The sequence below is a fragment of the Apus apus genome, chromosome 3 (genome assembly GCF_020740795.1).
Source record: "Apus apus isolate bApuApu2 chromosome 3, bApuApu2.pri.cur, whole genome shotgun sequence".
In the NCBI taxonomy this organism is placed as follows: Eukaryota; Metazoa; Chordata; class Aves; order Apodiformes; family Apodidae; genus Apus; species Apus apus.
Window position 1 is genome coordinate 74,130,675 of NC_067284.1, and position 17,834 is coordinate 74,148,508.

The window sequence follows — 17,834 nt, forward strand, 5'->3', positions numbered from 1 at the left end:
TTGCTAGCTCCCCCAAGCCCTTTGCTCTCATACCTCCCATACAGAATTGCGTTTAATTTCTGTGATGTTTCTTCCAAAATAGCCTGATGTTCAGTGCACCCACCTCTGGGGCCCTAGATGCTGTTCAAAACCATGGTGGCTGCTATGGCTTCACAAACCTTGATCATCTGTAGCCTTCTGCCAGGTTAAGCTTGTTTCTAAGTCTATAAATGCGTAAAGAAAGCTGTATTGACCTTCTATCAGTCAGCCAGGGTATAGGTACAGACGCCCATGGTGCTGAAGCCAGAGTACAGCAGGCAGAATGGCAGAAAGCTGCCATCAAGCTTTGCTGTGTGTGCTCGGTGGATTGGCTGGGCTGAGCTGGGGCACAGAGCTGCTTCAGCTGCCCCCAGGGCTTTAGTCTGGGCCCCTGGCATATGTCTGGGTTAAGTTAAATCGTGCGCACCCCTCATCTCCCCCTGAAAGCTGAGCTTCCAAGTTAATGACAAAACAGGACAGCTTTTGTGGTAAAACATGATGACAAGCCTTGATACAGCAACAACTCCGAAGCTAAAAGAGAACATGATAGTGGTTTTCACAAAGATCTTATGGATACTTTTCAGCTTTTCATACTTTTGGTACTTTTCAGTTACCAGGGTAGCTACAGGGTAGCTGCTGACAAAAGAGGCTGAGGATGTTGGTCTTCTTTGCATGCCAGACCCTGGCATGGGGGAAGGGTTTTCCAAAGACCATGGAGGAAGCCATCAGTAGAAACCAGGGAAACAGAGGAGAGCTGTGGTGTTCTGAAGGCTGCTCCTTGCTGTAGCCATTGCACTCCATTGCTGCCTCTGGCATACATCAGTGGGGGGCTGTTCACCTCCGTAGCTTGCAAGACACCCTGTGCAAACACTCCCTCCACTGCTACAGCAGGCAGGGGTGCCATCTGGACTGTAAGCAAAGGGCTTTGCAAGCAGGGTCAGCTTGGTGTAGGTCCTTCAGGACCTCAAATTTGCTGGAGATCTGGGCTCCAGAGTGAGTCTTCTCGTGAGGTTTGGGTAGTGGCTCAGTGGGGGAGCCTGTAACTTCTGAGCTCTTTCTTTGCTCTGAGCTGATCTTGCTTGGAGATGTGCAGGTGTTTCCCTTCAGAGCACAAAACAGAGAGAAGGACTACTGTGCCAAGGCGTGCTGAACTCAGCTGTGTTAACCATCTGCAGGAGGGTGAATGGGGACAGGCGCCTATTGAAGAGCTTGGTCACAGCTTCTCCATGATTTAAGTGGGACTGTTTAGGCTAATACTGCTCCCCAGTTAAAGTAAGTTTATTAGGTTAATGCTGTGGACTTTTAAAAGGAACCCAGGAATCAAGCTCACAGCAGTGGCAAAGTGAGTTGTTATATGTGTAGCCTGAGACTTGCTGAGTTCCTTTGCACAAGATCAGCTCCTTGTGTTGTCCAGACAACACACATGCACACGCGATACGTATATTTATGTGTCTGTATGTTTCATTTATGCAGAAATCTCTGTACTCTTACAGTCACCCACAAGTGGGGTGCCCCGTGCACACCTGGGTCTTTGTTTGACAGGGTTCAATGTGAGGCCCACCTGCAGCACACTCACCATCTATGGTGCTACAAAAAAGCATGATGATGCTTAGAAAACACACCTACCACCCCATTTCCAACTGCGTTCTGTGTTGACCTGTCTGCCTACCTACCAGATTCACCAAGAAATCGGGCAAAATCAGCAGTGCTGCTAGGGCTGGGGGTCTCACCCCAGACTAGATGGAGGCCACTGAAACATGGCTTGGCACAGAAACAACTGAGAAGCAGAATTTCCAGCTGGACATAACATCTCCTTCAAACAACGTAGGGCTTTCCCTTGCTCCTTCTGAAGCTGCACAGCATGTTGTGGCAACACATGGGGTGGAAAAATGCATTCAAGGGTGTGTATCAGGCTAGGGTTGGATGGGGTATGTGCAGATACAGTGTGGGCGTATAGACACAGAATGCATTTACAGTGGCTTTTATTTAGAATCAAAGAATCAGATTTGTTTTTGTTGGAAAAGACCTTTAAGATCATAAAGTCCAACTTTCAACCCAGCACTGCCAAGTCCATGCTAAACCATGTCCCTAACCACCACATCCAAATTACTTTTAAATACCTCCAGGCATGATGACTCAACCACTTCTCTGGGCAGCCTGTTCCAGTGCCTGACAACCCTTTCAGTGAAGAAATTTTTCCTAATACCCAATCTAAATGCCCCCTGTAACAACTTGAGGCCATTTCCTCTTGTCTTATCGCTGGTTGCTTGGGAGAAGAGACTGGCCCCCACATCACGACTACCTTTCAGGCAGTTGTAGAGAGCAGAAAGTTCTCCCCTCAGCCTCCTTTTCTCCAGGCTAAACCCCATTTCCCTCAGCTGTTCCTCATAAGACTTGTGCTGCAGACTCTTCACCAGCTTTGTTGCCCTTAATTGGACATGCTCCAGAACCTCAATGTCCTTAGAATCATAGAATCATAGAATCCTAGGGGTTGGAAGGGACCTCGAAAGATCATCTAGTCCAACCCCCCTGCCAGAGCAGGGTCACCTAGAGTACATCACACAGGAAGGCGTCCAGGCGGGTTTTGAATGTCTCCAGCGAAGGAGACTCCACAACCTCTCTGGGCAGCCTGTTCCAGTGCTCTGTCACTCTTACAGTAAAAAAATTTTTCCTGATATTCATCTTAAACCTCCTATGCTCCAACTTGTATCCATTACTCCTTGTCCTATCACTGGTCATCACCGAAAAAAGCTTAACTCCATCGTCTTGACACTCACCCTTTACATATTTGTAAACATTGATGAGGTCCCCCCTCAGTCTCCTTTTCTCCAAACTAAAGAGACCCAGCTCCCTCAGCCTTTCCTCATAAGGGAGATGTTCCACTCCCTTAATCATCCTTGTGGCTCTGCGCTGGACTCTTTCAAGCACTTCCCTGTCCTTCTTGAACTGAGGGGCCCAGAACTGGACACAATATTCCAGATGTGGCCTCACCAATGCAGAATAGAGGGGGAGGAGAACCTCTCTTGACCTACTAACCACAAGTGTTAGTGTAGTGAAGGTCCCAAAACGGAACATGGTATTTGAGGTGCAGCCTCACCAGTGCTGTGTGGTGTTTAGTTGTGGCATTTATACTTACGGCATGTTATTTGTATTTTAAGTGGAAGGAGGTCTTGGAGGAGTAAAGGCAATCAGCAAAGATGCAAGCAAGCATGGGCCTGGCAGGATGGATGCTGGTGGGTGCACCTCAGGGACATGGGCAGAAAAGCTTGTGCTGGGGAGGGGCATGAAGAAGACCGTGTGTTCAGGGATGTCTGCAGACAGTGATGCATGGAGGATGTACAAATATTAGGTATACCACGGCAAAGGGGGTGGTATTTCTTTGCTGTTTCTGCAGTCTGTCATTGTTGGTAACAACTGGCAGTCGTTTGCAATGCATCATGGCAGTAAGGATTGGGAAAAGTGAAGAAGAAATTACAAATGCCTGATCTGTGTCCTTGAGGCACTTGGGAGCTTTCACCATTAAATTAAAAAGAAGCAGGAACCAGGACAACAGTGACTCAAAACAAAGCGCCTTCATTACAAAATAGAGGGTGGTTGTACACTGTTCCTTCTCAGACAAGAACTTCAGGGACATCAAATAAAGGAACAGGTGGCAGGTTAAAAAAAACAACTGGAGGCAGATCTGCACAGGGCACGGGGTTGCACTGGGGAACCCTGTGCCACAGGACACTGTGGCTGCTCAGCATTTACACAGCTCCAGACTTGCAAAGAAAGAAAAATGAAGAAAAATACCCCCAGGAAACACTGCATGCACAAATGCCACCTCCAGTTGAGGAAGGTGGTGAGGCTGGAGGGTTTTCTAGGGGAGGTTGCTGTGTGCCAGCCCCGTCTCACCCTTTTCTGGGGCAGAGTTTGCTCCTACCAGGGTTCAAGGTGGGCTAGTGGCTCCCAACAGACACGGGCACTGTGATTCCTTACAAAGCACACTCTTCTTGTTATTAAAAGCTGTTTAACTATGTTTTGTTTTCCCAGACATAGTGGCTTGATAACAAATGGTGTGGACAAGGCCTAATCCCACTTCCATGGAAGCTTGGGGCATGTCCTGGTTTAGTGGTCAGGGTGAACCACAAACCAGAGGGCAGAATTGCTCTCTATTAGCCACCCTCCAACCCTCCCAAAGGAAGATAAAAGGGGAAATAAGGAAGAGAGACTTAAGGGTTGGAAATTGAAACTGGAACAAATTTGCTGTAACATAGAAAAGGGAGTAACACGTGGGGGAAGGAACTGATGCATACATTTGTATACAGGTATATACAAAACCCATCTCGACGATTGCAGCAATGGGTGGGTGAGAGGCCCTTGCAGCAAGGCCACTTCAGGAGAGGGATCTACAGCTCCTCGCAGCACCCAGTAGAGCTGGATTCTGCAGAGCACATAGTGAACTGAAGAACCTCTGAGAAGCACCAGCAGCAAGGAAGAAAGGCACAGGAAAAAAGGGCTGAGTTTCCATTCCTCCTGGCTTTTACAGGGTGTGGGAGGGAATACTGACCCCTCTCTGTTCTGACCCTCCCAGGTCCTTCGGGGTCTCCCTCTGAAAGTGTAGACACTCTTACAGGTGTCAACAACTTGCTGGGTCCACTTAAATCATAACAGGGCAAAACTCCCATTGCCTTCCCAGGAGGTGAAAGGAGGCCTCAGTGGTGACTCGGCTCTCATGTCTTTGATGGTTGGGGATAACCTGGAGCACCTACTGAGCTGCCAACACCAGGGAGTAGCTTGTAATCTGGGCTGCTCACTGATCTGTTTGCATGGCTGCAGATAAGCATCCTACAAGTCTGTCTGCCCTCAGTGTGCAGGTGCTGGGACCCTGCTAGGAGGACTCCAGGTCATCAGAGCTGTCTGGCATCCATCATGTCCTTTGCCACAGCCAGACTGAGCCTGAACCATCTGGGGTCGGCCTGTGCAGAGACTGCTCACATGGACAGAGCTCAAGCTCAGGTTTCTGAAGTAACCCATTCTTATTGGCTCAGGTCTGTACTGGGTAGCAGGCCGGTGCTTGTGTGCCACAGCAACAATGAGTTTGGTTTGAGCATTGTCTCAGGCTTAAAATATGAATATTATATATGTGATACACTTTTGGAGTGTGGGAATGAGTTAGGAAAGCAAGAAGTGTCCTCCAGTGATTGGTAACCCTCATATGGGAATGAGCAAGCCAAAGAGGGCACAGCTGAAACAGCAAGGGTCTGCAGAAGTGACATCAGTGATGAAGAGGACATTTAAGCATGTTGGTATCTTACCATTTCCCAAACTATATTTTAGTGGGCTTGTTCAAGAAAGGGGGTGAGGAAACAGAAGATATAGAGGCTTTGAAAGCTAGCTCTGGCTGTAGCTGCATTGATAGCCTGGCAAAACCTGACCACATGTTTTCAGTTAACCCAGGACAGGATGTGCAGATAGCTCTGGACACAAGAGGAGCCCAAAACTCTGTTTTCCTTTTCGTGACTGCTCACAGCAGTGCCTGCTGTAATAATAGTTCAGACTGTTAGTGTGTTGGCCGGCACTGATTGCATGTTCCTGTCTGACACGTTCAGCTTAGTAGCTTGCAGGTTAGATGAGTGGAGGAACTGAAAGTGTCACGAGAGTGGGGTGCTGAGTGGGGAGACCAACAGAAACAAAATCCCTTTGACAAGGAAAGTGGTCACCAGCTGCAGCAGGAGGAAAGTTGCTTTCTACCAAAGGGTCCCCTGGGAGCTCAGCTCTTCTGATCCTGGCATGTCCTGCAGACACTCCCAGATGGGCTAGCCATCATGTGTCCTCAGTGTAGCATGGCCTTGGAGCATACTGCTATGCTACACTGGTGGGTCTCAAAAGCATTTGAAGGACCTCACTGAAGGAAAATGGTGCCTTGCATTGCTGATCTGAGACCTGTCCTTGCGTGCCCACAGCAATCCTGTTTGTCCTCCTGGACCTACTCCTCCTTCTGCCTGGCCTCTATGAATGCCTGTCCTCCACCCAACCTTGTATTTATCAAGGCCTCCCCTGTTTCTTCACCCTTTCTCCAGGTTTCAGGTTTCTCTAGACCCTGCACTGAGCCAGCCTAGAGGCTTTGTTGCTGGGGTCTTTGTGCAATTTATTTTCCCTCACGAATTTTCTTGTCCTCTTTTCCTTCCTTGGGCACCTCGTGTCAGGCTTTAGTCTTAACAATGAGAAAGTTTTAATGTACACAAATTACGTACTGCTCCTGGAAATGGTTGGAGCATCTGTGCCAATTTTTTCCAAGAAGGATAGCCAGTTTTCCAACTTGAACAGTTTCATTGCCAATGGGTGACATTTGGCAAGACGTTGGCAAGGGTCTCACTCAGTGGAAGGCTGCTCGGCAAACCCGGCCTGGGGCAGCGCAGCCAACCCAAATGCAGCAGGGCAAAAGCTCAATCGTACACAGCTCTTTTGAATCCTGAAAGCCCTTGTCAGATCTTCAATGCAGAGCCTCCACAGGCTGTGTTTTGAAGAGGGGTATTTTGTCCTTTCTTGGCTTTAAACAGTTCCCCAAAATAAACCCTCTGCTATTTACCAGCATTGTTTTCTTTCTTGTGTCGAATGCTGATAAATAATCAGACCCATTATATTATATTTGTATCTGCTCTGGTAGAAAATAATTACAACAATTACTACAAAATCAAAATGCTTCTGTTTCTCCTGGTGTCATTAGCATGTCCCAAACATTTTGTTCTTGTGGTTTAAAGTGCAGTAATAACATAGTCCAAGTGCAACACCCGGTTGAGCGGAGCTTCCCAACACAGCAAGCTTCCCAGCCGTGATTACCTCTGAGATGCTGCTAATTTTCAATCACGGTGTCAGATCCTCTTCTACCGCAGGGAGAGCAACTGCTTAGCCTGTGATTTACCCAATTTATTCCAGTAATAACCGGGCTGGCTGTGTAGCCATCTGTCTGCTTTATGTGCTCCTCCTGTCCCCCACCCTCCACTACCACACAGACTGAGCCCTGTCTCTGCCTTTGCGACAGCAGGGAGAGAAGGCATCGCTTCAGCCTGGCCATGCAGCAGGTCTCTGTGTGCTAAGAGCAGGGCACAAATGTCCCTCCACTGCTCTGCCCAGAAGCAGCAAGAGATTCTGCCCCTCTCTGCTGACCTCTGGATTCCAGGGCTGCCAGCAGTGGTGCTTGCTGCAGATATTTCCACCAGGCAGGGGAGGAAAAAAACCCAAACATTTTACATAGGGCATGGCAAGTTATCAAAGCTTTGGTTCCACCCTGGACCAAGCCTGGGGAGCTACAGCCAGTTTGCAAGGGGGAAACTGAGGCAGGGAGTGGCTAAGGCAAGGACTTGACACAGAGATAACAGGAAGATATACATTAGCCTGAAATTGCGTCCACAGATAAGAAAACTGTGGTGGTTATATGGCTTTGTCTGTGAAGAAAACCACTGTATTGACTGGATCATAATAAAGCCTTTAATTGAAGAGCCAAGTCCTCTCTGCCCTGTGTAATGTTATTCAAACAGACCTGCACATAGCTCCTTCAAAGCAGATGTTACCCAGGGTACAGCCCTAAATCAACAGTCATTCAGGATCAGAATTGCTTGAAACCACTGGGTAAAATCAAATATAAATAGAGCAGAGAGCATTTGAAGCAATTAGGGTCTCGGGGGAGATTCATTCCCTGTAACAAAGCCAAGAAAAGGGAAGACGATGCATCATTCTGTAATGCAGAGAGGACATGCAGAAGCTGGATTACTCAGAAAACTCTGAGCAGCACGTATGGTTCATATTAAATCACCCAACCTTCCTATCTTCAGCAGTATTTCTGGGGTTTTCATTACTGTGGTGCTCTACAAACTGTAACCTGGTAATTGCCTCTGGGAGACAGTGCAATATCCGAGGTAAACAGGATTTTACTGCTTGTGCACACCAAAATACTGAATTTTCCTGTTATTTTTTATCTGCAGTCGTACTGCACAGGGAAAGGTCTTCTCTTTGGAGCTGAAACACAGACCAGAGCAAGCAAATAATTTAAATCTTTGGCAAAATTGTTGGCTGCACAAAGCCTTTGCCCTGCATCTCTGGAGTCTGTCTTGATGGTCTCACTGCAAGGAATATCTTCCCTCCAAGGTGCAGGGTGCAATTCCCTATCTCCCAGGGTTGCTTGTCCATCAATGAAATATTTGCTACCAAATTTCCCAACTCACAGATTCCCTCAAGCCAGGGGTGGGGAGGCTCTCACCATCCAGGCTTGGCTATGGGGCAGCTCGACTGGCAGCTCATTCTCAGCAACCTGTCAGCCAACCTGTCTAACACTGGGCAAAGGTCTTGGCCAGGGTCTCAGCTCCCTCTTACATTTTCTTGCCATCTTCTGCTCATCACCAAGCTGCTCCCCTGCCCAGGCAATGCTGAGGCACCACTTCTCCCTGCACTGCACACCACCTTGGGTGCACACATGGATATGGGTTCTTTCCAAGCACTGGCAGCAGGTGCTTGGCAGGACCTGCAGCACTTGCCCACCCAGGAGCATTGCGTTCCTCCAGGGGTGGATGCTGCCCTGTGCTGACCATGGCTGCTTGCAGGCTGCCTGCTGCAGAGGCGCTTGTGAACGGCTGGAAAGGAAATCACGTTTTTCCTGAATTTTTTCCTGAGGAGCCACAGTGCTGGCTGCATGTGGGGTGCAGAGGCCCAAGCCCAGGAGACCCCAGGATGACATTTTCAGGCTGTTTCCTCCCAGTGCTAACTTGGGCTTTACAGCTGCGACTGAAATGAAAAGGGAAGCACATGGCCTGACTGTCCACACTGCCCGGGGAGCTTGAGGTAGATACTGCAAAGTGATTAACCACCCAAACTGGTCCCAGGTAACTGGGATCATCTGAATCACCAGTTGAAGAACATGTCCTGTAATAAGAGATGTCTTTCCAATAAGAAGAACATGTCCTATAATTTGAGGGTCATGAGAACCCAGTCTCCTTGTTCTTCTGCCCTTGGGCAGTGCTCTCTGAGGGCATGACCATGAACAAAGTATTTAGACAGGCTTCATACTTTGCATCACTCCTTCAAGGAGCTTTGTCCATGCACCAAAGAGTGTTATCTCTGTTCTTGAGCAGAGCTGGGGAGATGGGACAGCTGAATGGCTTTGCCCAGTGCTGGGTTGAGCCGTGGGAGCCTGGACTGCATCCATGCCAAGAGTGTGCAGGATGAGACCTGAGAACCCCCCCTGTACCTCTCCAGTCCATCTCATGATTGAAAACAAAACTGGGAACACAGGCCAGGAGGGCACAAGAGCTGATCCATCCAGCTCCTCCTGTCTGGACTAATCAGGGGGCCCAGGACTTTTAGGTAGCCCTCAAAAGGCACCTCCTGGTGCTGAGCTGGGGTTGCTGCCAAGGGCTTCTTGCACAATCAGGCCTTTGCTCTATGGGTGCTGCTGCTAGTCTGTGGAGGTGAGGCTGACCAAGGCTCTTGGGCTCATTGCAGGATGTGGGGAAATGCTCTGGCCACATGCTATAGACTTTGGTCTACTCAGCTGGGGCCACCTGCTGCATGGTTGCTTGCAATTGCAAGATGCTGGGTGCCACAGACCAGGTAACTCCTTCTCATACACCTTCCTATGGCACCTTACAGCTTTAACCCTTTCCTCACAGTAGTCACACAGAAATTCACCTTTTAAGACATACAGGTTGGAAGCCCCCATCACACTTGGCAGATGGTAGCATTGTATCCAGCTGATGGCTGTGCCTTCTACGGAGAGCCTGTTGATGGCCTAGCCTCAGCTTTCCTCTGTAGCATGAGAGAACAACTAATTTTCTTTTGGTGCTGGCATAGCCAGACAGTTTATGTACTGCAAAAGAGCAGGGCAGTGTAATTTCCCTCTGAAAAAGGAAAAGTCTCTTGATCTCTGAATCACTGCATCACATCCCTCTGTATTGGGTAAATAATGTGGGCTTCCTAGGCTTGGGCCAGGAATAGCAGGGATGGAAATACACAGGTTGTGCCTCAAGTCACCCTTTTGTGTCGTGAGCTTGGCTAGGTCAGGCTGTTAGAGACAGGTAACAGTGCCCATGGTGGGGACAGAGGGATGGGTCCCATCCCTCTTCTTGATGCTGTCTGCATCCAGGAGTCCCACCACAGCTGCCAGTGCAGACTTACCCTTGTGTCTGCAAGGGGCAGAAAGACCCTGAGACCAACACTGGGCAAATGGGTGAATGCTTTGCTGACATGGCCTCAAACCCAGGATGTCCCTCGAAGATGGTGCATGGAGCACATGGAGCTACCTTCAGCTGCCCCAACACAGGCAGGTCCCTGTGGTGCGCAGGGGTGACATGAGCCCCCTGCTGCTTTGCTGAGTCTGGGGCAAAGAAGAGGAGGGCAGGAGGTGACACTGGCCAGGGCAACAAACAGCTGTTCCCACTGTGTGATCAGTTCCCGGAGAAGAGAAGCAAACAGCAAACAAAGGATTTCTCTTTCCTTTTTTTAAAATTTCTTTTTTCCTTCTTTAGTAAGACAAGGAGGATGAGTGGCAGCAGAGACCCCTCTGCAGCTCAGAAGTGTGCTACAAAGCAGAGCTGGTGGCCAAAAGCAGGGCTGGCAGTTCTGGGAAGAAGAGGAGGTGATTCTCTCTACTGTGGGTTTATAAACTCTTGGCTTGCAAAGCAGGAGGACAAAGTGCATCACCAAAATGGCACCGCACTTGACGTCTGGGTCAGAGAAACTCCAGTGAGGCCTGGGCAGCCCCTTCACTCTGCCCACCCCCTGAGAAGTGGCTACAAGCCAGAGGCCAAACTGGCACCTCACCCCAGGGCTGACAGGAAGGTGAAGGGACCGTGGGAAAACCCAGCTCTGGCTGGCTGCTGTCAGCTCTGTGGCAGTCACAGTGTAAAAGATATTTTTTTCACTATGCTCTCCCCATGCTTTCCATGGTCTGCCCCATGCAGGCAGTATGAAGGCAGCAGTAACTGGCTGCCCCAAAGGACCAGGGACTGATGGATGAGCCAGTTATCCTGAGCACCCGCAGGAGGGATGTGAGGAATGACTAAGGAGCAGATGATGGAAACTGCAGCTGGATAAACTCAATAATGTGTTAAGCCTGTGCCGTGTGAGCAAAGTCCTGGCTACAGGGGCAAGTGAAGCATCATCTCTGCTCCATCCTCCCCAAAGGTGGTGCCTGGCACTGATGGGACTGTCCAAGTTGCACCAGTGTGCTGATGATGCAAAGCCTTCCCTCACCTTCATCCTGGCTCTTTCCAGGCCCAGGGCACCTTGCCTTAAAAGCAGCCTTGCCCCATGTGCCCCTGTGTGCTGCCATTACAAGGGGAGAAGGCGAGCCTGGGGCTTTCAGGGATTTCAGGCTGCAGGGCAGTCACTGGGGTGGGCTCCAAGTGCAGCAGGGGCAGGGAGACTGGAAATCCCTCTCGGTACAGTGCCCTACGTGCAATGAAAAGCCAGCTGCCCCTTTTGGTCAAAGCAAACAGAGCATTTTGGAAAAGCCAGCCCTAAGAGGAGATGCTTCTCCCAGAGCATCCCACAGCCTCCAGGTAATAACACTGCTGGTGTCAATGCACACAGTTAACCAGGACAGCACTACCAGCCCCAGAGATTTCAAAATCCTGAGTAAGCCCCAAATTTCACAGCACTGGCTTAAAAAAACATGAGATTAAAAACTCTGTGTTTTGGAGTCTAATTACTTAGGCTCTATTTTAATTTTTAAAACTTTCAGATACAGCTGGGCCACATTTTCATCTCTGCTTTGCATCACAATTGCAAGATCACAATAATTAGTGCAGAGAAGGGAGTTATATGGTTGTTTATTTTTTGAAGGAAGCTGAGATTCTCATGTATTTACATTTACAGGGAGGGGGCTTTAACAGCTCTTTAGGCTCCGAGAGTCTGTTAAATATTGCAAGAACCACTGATACGATAATAGATTAACCTCAGACCAAATTACATGAGTGGTTACTGATCACCTACTCTAAATAAGCTCACTGCAAGAAGTGAACTTGCTTTTTCAAGGAAGTGTGCACATTTGCGGATGTGCCAATGAAGCACTGTTTCCACTGGAAGTGTTGGCAAGGAGGAAAAAAGTGAAGTGAATCCCAGTGCCCAGGAAGGCATAAAGGCAGATTGATAAATAATCAGGTGGTGAACCAGCTGCTTGGCAATATACAGTGAGGGAATCAAAGTGCAATGAATGCCAACAAGAAAATGTGATGTCCTCCATGGCTCTGCTCTGCCTAAGTGTGCGACTCCCTGCAGAAAACTGGAAAGAACTTTAAAAACAAAACAAATTCATGTTTCAGCTGGACACTGTGGCAATAATCATTATGGTGAAGTAGCAACAGAGCTGTCAGTTGCACATCTCAGTTTGTCTCCAAAGGAAGACTGCTATGTGTTGGTCGGGGAGTCAGGAAGCTGGGACACAAAGTGAATGTTGGCCACCCCTTTTATGTGCTCCAGCTGCTGAGCTGCTGTAGGGCTGGAGCAAACCTAGAGGGAGACCCTGAGGGTGGTCCCACAGAGGCCACTGTTTTTTGTGTTATGGTTCTAACATCCTTTCTCTTTCCCATCCCCTCCATATCAAAGCAGAGAGTGAACCACTGGGAGAGGCTCAGTGCAATGTCTCCTTTGAGGAAAGACAGCAGCTGCATTTTGCTGGCTATTTATGGGTCCTAGATACTGCTCTGGATTTGAACAGATAGGAAGGGGCTGGAAGAAGTTAAAAGAAAAAAAAAGGGGAATAGTTTGGACAGGATGAAATAGAAGCAGCCTGCATATCACATTGGTGCTAGCTGAAAGCAATGATCTATGGCCTGCATCACACCTCTGAACACCACCAGCTAGGGAGGTCCAGCAGGTCTTTCAGCTTGGGGACTCCAGCCAAGCTGTTCCCCAGCTTCTTCACCTGATCCCTCTGCCCAAGCATGCAAGTGTTTGCAGGAAGGGTTAAAGGAAGCTGTGAGGGTTGGGGGGACTTGGGATCCATCTAGGGAGCAACCCTAAGGAAGGAACAACTCTAGGGAAGTTTCTGCTGGAGTCCATTGCCATGGCAGGAACAAACGTAAGTGACAGTATGGAAAAATACAAACATACAAGGTCTAAAGCCCTGAAGATTGGATTGCCATGTGTGGGGAGAGATGGTGTAATTGAAGACAGGAAAATCTTCCTGAGGTCCTTGCAGGGAGATCACTTATCTCTCTTGCTCGGGGTTAAAAAAGAAAATCAGGCCCTTTAGAAAGAAAAAAAAATAATCCTAATATGAAGAAAAAAACCAAACACTGGACAGCCCACGTTTGAGATGTAATGACTAGCTTTTGAAAGTGTTTGTTTGCCTGTAAGGATGGAGGTACCGTCCTCTAACATAGCTGCAGGAAAAAACTCACTGTCCCCCAAGTTTGGGGTGCTCTGGAGGGCAGCCATGCTGAAATTATGATTAAGTGCTTTGGGCCATGCCTTTCACTGCAGCCTGCCAGCTAAATATTTACAGCTGACCACAGAGAAGCAGGGGGGAAGGAGAGGAGAGACATCTGTAAATTCTTTGGAGCCTTGCTGTGTTTTATTTTTAATTTAGTTCTTTTTTGTTGCTTTTTCATCCACACATCATTGTCTCTTTTTCTCATCCCACAGATAACTAAATGAGCGATTTTTGAGAGAAAGAAGTTATTTTTAAAACCTCAGGGGACAGATCCTGGTTTCAGTGACCATGGGGTGTAATGGGAGCTGTGGTAAACCAGCGCTGTGGAGAGCAGACAGCAACCTTTGGTTTACTAACTGGCGTAAATCTGATGTAACATTATTGATCTCTGTGGATTTACTCTGAGTCTCCTTGCCTTCTCCCTTGTTTTCTTCACAGCTGTCCTCATCCATGCAGCCAGTGCCTATGTGACTCTAACATGCCAGTAAATCATAGTGTTACACCCACTTCTCAATGGTGTAAATGACTCCCTCCATTTGGCCTCTCTTCTCAAAAGAAAGCAATTCCCTGTGCCCAGTGGGAGAGCTGGTTATCAGCAGCCCAGAGATAACCAGCAGCTGGTTATCTCCTCCCACCAGCCCCAGCCAGCTAAGGTGTGTGTAGCTAAGCCCTCCAAAAAGGCGGCAACCGAGACTCGATATGAGGGCCCTCAGCCCTGGGGGCTCTCTGCATTTTGATGTATGAATATATACACCCTGCTCGGAAACATATGCAGGAATCTGTAGCTATAAAAGCCACTGCACCACCCTGTAATCCAGCCCAGATGTGCTTCTCCTTTCATGGCACGCTCAAGGGAGCCCTCCGAGCTGAGGCAGGCCGGGATGGAAAGCATTGTACAAATTTACTCACCCCAATGAAAAGAGACCCATGGCAGACTGCTTGCAGAGGTCCAGAGCAAAAAGGCTGGCAGGAAGCATTGACTCTTGCGGGGACTGGAGCGTGACCCAATGGATGCTGGCCGATGCTGTCATCAGATGCCTTCTGAGGTCATCAGCGTGAGCCAGGAGCCTGGCAAACTCTGGGCCTCTCTGAGACAGGTGTTAAGCTGTGTGGAGCAAACCCTGGCCTTGCTCGAGGTCCCAAAGCTTGGTGTGAAGATTTGTGAAGGCAGCTGAACCTCTGGTGACAGTACAGTGAGGCTACTCATCTCCTTCAAGGCTTTAAGCATCGGAAACAGAGGCCAGGTAATGAAAGTCTGGACTTCCATGCTGATCCATTTGGGAGAACTGGGAAAAGGTTTTACTGTTTGTTGTAGGATGTGTTTGCAAGCAAACTACCAGGGTCTCCTTCCTGCCATGTGGTAGCAGCTCAGGCTGGAGATTTATCCCTGCTCTTATTGGTGTCCTTCAAAGTAGCCAAAAAGTAGCATTTCAAAAACCTTCTGTGCTGGCTGCAGAGTCATCTGGGAAGTTACTCCTTCTGTTAGTGTCATAAAGCTGCATAGCCCTAAATAGAAAGCACAGAGGCAAAGGTCTTATCCTCAGGGCTTTGCAGTCTCAGCGCAAAGAGTGTGGTTATAAAGCAAGTCACAGAGTCCAGGAAGGAAATTTATGGCTGGGAAGATGAATAAATAATACGCCAAGATCAACAGAAGTGGTAATGTTGAAGTGTACTGAGCAGAGTTGCTCCACTTTTACAGTGCTGAAGCTGCTTGGAAACCTTGGACTGAAATGTGACAACTGCTAGAGAGCTGCTGCAGTGTTGAGGCCTGGTATTGGTACCACAGATGTCTGGTGACCTGATAAGGCTGGTTTAATATCAGGGAGCAGGGCCACATGCCAGTGACTTCCCCAACATGATCTTACTCTTGGGGTCAGTGGCAGGTTATGACAAAGACTGGGGTTTTACAGTCACTCTCTCACGCATCACCTCCCAGTGGTGATATGACCTCGTGGAGTGTTGGCATGTCTCTGACTCTTCATTTGTAGACCATCTGGAAGCCTCTTGGGCCTCCAGATGTGATGAGAGGAAGATTGGGCTTTGTGTAGCTCTTGTGGGTTTGCAGGAGATGTGAATCAAAATCTTTGCAGATTTTTTTTGCTGCTCTTCTCAGCTTTCCCATCCTTATTTCTTCTGTTTGACTTTCTTCTCTTCTCTCAGACTGGAAAGTAAAGTCACTCTAGTGTTTACTTTCTCTGTTCCCTACCTAAGCTGTGAAGCATGTCTTAGGTCATCCTTGCTAATGGATCATGTAAGGGAGTGGTAGAAATCAATTAGTGGGGGTGCCTTGACAAAGAGATTGGACAAACACGTCAGGAGCAGTGTAGGGATAGCTGATACTGTCTTGGTTCCGGTGTTGGGCTAAACAATCTCCCAAGATCTTTTCCACCCCTAATTTCTGAGCTCCTCTGATCCTGAGCATGACAGTAAGGACCTGGGAATGTTCTTAGGCATGTCCAGTGGTATGATTCCATCATACTTCGATGTTTGCTTTGTGCTCATGAGTATCATACTCTCACTGCATGACACCCAGTCAGCACTGTGCAATGGCTTGGTGTGCTGGCATGGCATCTGAGGGCAAACTGTGAGCAGAGAGGGCCAGAAGTGACATCCCTCTAGAAGCTATACCACACAGAGGTACCACACACTAAAACCAGTGTTCAGTCCCATGATTTTTCTGAAAAAAGCATTGTTTGGAGGAAAACACCAGCCACCCACAACCACTCCCAAACACTGTACATCCAGCCCCAGTATGCCATCTGAGACACTGGAGACAAACTTACCTCCTTTTCCTAGCCTTCAGGCTCTGCTCTTTGAATAGTCTTGAAGCTCCAGGTCTTGGAGCATTGTGATTAGACTTGGCTGTCATCTCTTACATCCTAACAGCAGTGACAACAGGGCACCTGAGGGAAGAGGAAAGGAAAGCTTGCATGGAGGCTTTGAAGCACAAAGGCAAAAGAAGTAACTCAACCCTTTAAACAAGAAAATACCACATTTTAAAAAGGATCTTCAGATTTTGGTTGGGAGGAGTTGCCTGAATTTTGGCTTTGATAATCTTGATGGCTAAAATGCCTTAATTGCAGTGTGGACTGCAGTTCCTCAGGGTTGTTCACTACTGGGGTATACCTGGGCGCAAAATGCAGAGTTTGGGCCCTGAAGACTGTCACCTCTCTGGACCCTGGAAGCAAGATGGAAAATCCTGAAATGTATTTCTTTAAGACTTTCCTGTCTGTATTTCCTCTTCAAAGGATCAGAGGGCAATCCAGGGCCTGAATCACATCTTTGCTAATGCCCTGGCAAATCAGGGTTGTCCTTACTGATATGTGCTGTGTTACACCAGGGTTAGTGTGAGGGGGACCTGAGAAGCAGCTGGAGAGCAAGCCCCTTTGAGATGGCTAAAAGGAGCCTGGAAAATTATTATGGGGGGACCCATAATGGGTGGCCAGGAATGCAGCATTTTGCTCAGCCCTTCTGCCTGTAACACAGACCTGCATCTGTCCAAACACTGGTGATTCCCTCTGCTTGCCGACTCAACCAAAAGAGGCGGCGCGGTTTGCATCCACCTCCCGCAGGGGCAGAGAGCTTTCCAGATTCCCCCAGGTCAGGCTTGCTCACAGCAGCTTGTGATGGGTCAGGTTTCAGAGGCTGGGCTCTGCCTATGTGCACTTGTGTGTGATAGCAAGAAGCTGAATGATCAAGAAAATGACTAAGAATGAGAGGCACTGACCTTCTGTCTTTTTCCCAGGATTTAACACCATGCTTCAATTTCCAGCTTACCTGTCACAGAGCAAGTGCTGTAGCTGATCTCTGCAGCTTAGGTGATATGCTCACAGACCTCCTCACTCCTGTGGGAAACAGTTCTTCTTCTTCCCCACGTAAGTCTAAACAAAATGCCTTTTAACCCAGCGAAGGCCTTCTGCTGATGATACCCAGCTAAAGGACCAAAAACAGGCCTGTTGCCCAAGGACAAACAAAAGCAAAACAGCAGGTGTGGTACAAGGCAGGAAGGATGGGCAACAGGTAATGCATTGCCCCTGCTAGCTACCGCCCTAACTTGGGACTGATGGAGGCCAGTTGGCTCGGGACAGTGACACTGGCGGGACAGGGGGTTTACGGGGGTGTAAAAAGGCGGCGAGTTCAGCAGGTGGGACCGAGGCCTGCTCAGACGTTCCTGCGTGGGACAGGTCCCTGCTGCGGAGCCTGGCCCTGGGGCTCTGCCGGGGCCGCCTGCCTGCCCGGGGATCAGCCTGGGCCTGAGCGGTGAGCCTGCCGGGTTCTGGCCCCTGCCTGCCGGGTTCTGGCCCCTGCCTGCCGGGTTCTGATGCCTGCCTGCCGGGGTTCTGACCCCTGGAGCGCCGGGGCCTTCCCGCTGCCGCCGCTGCCGAGCCCTGAGGGGCTGCCCCCCAGA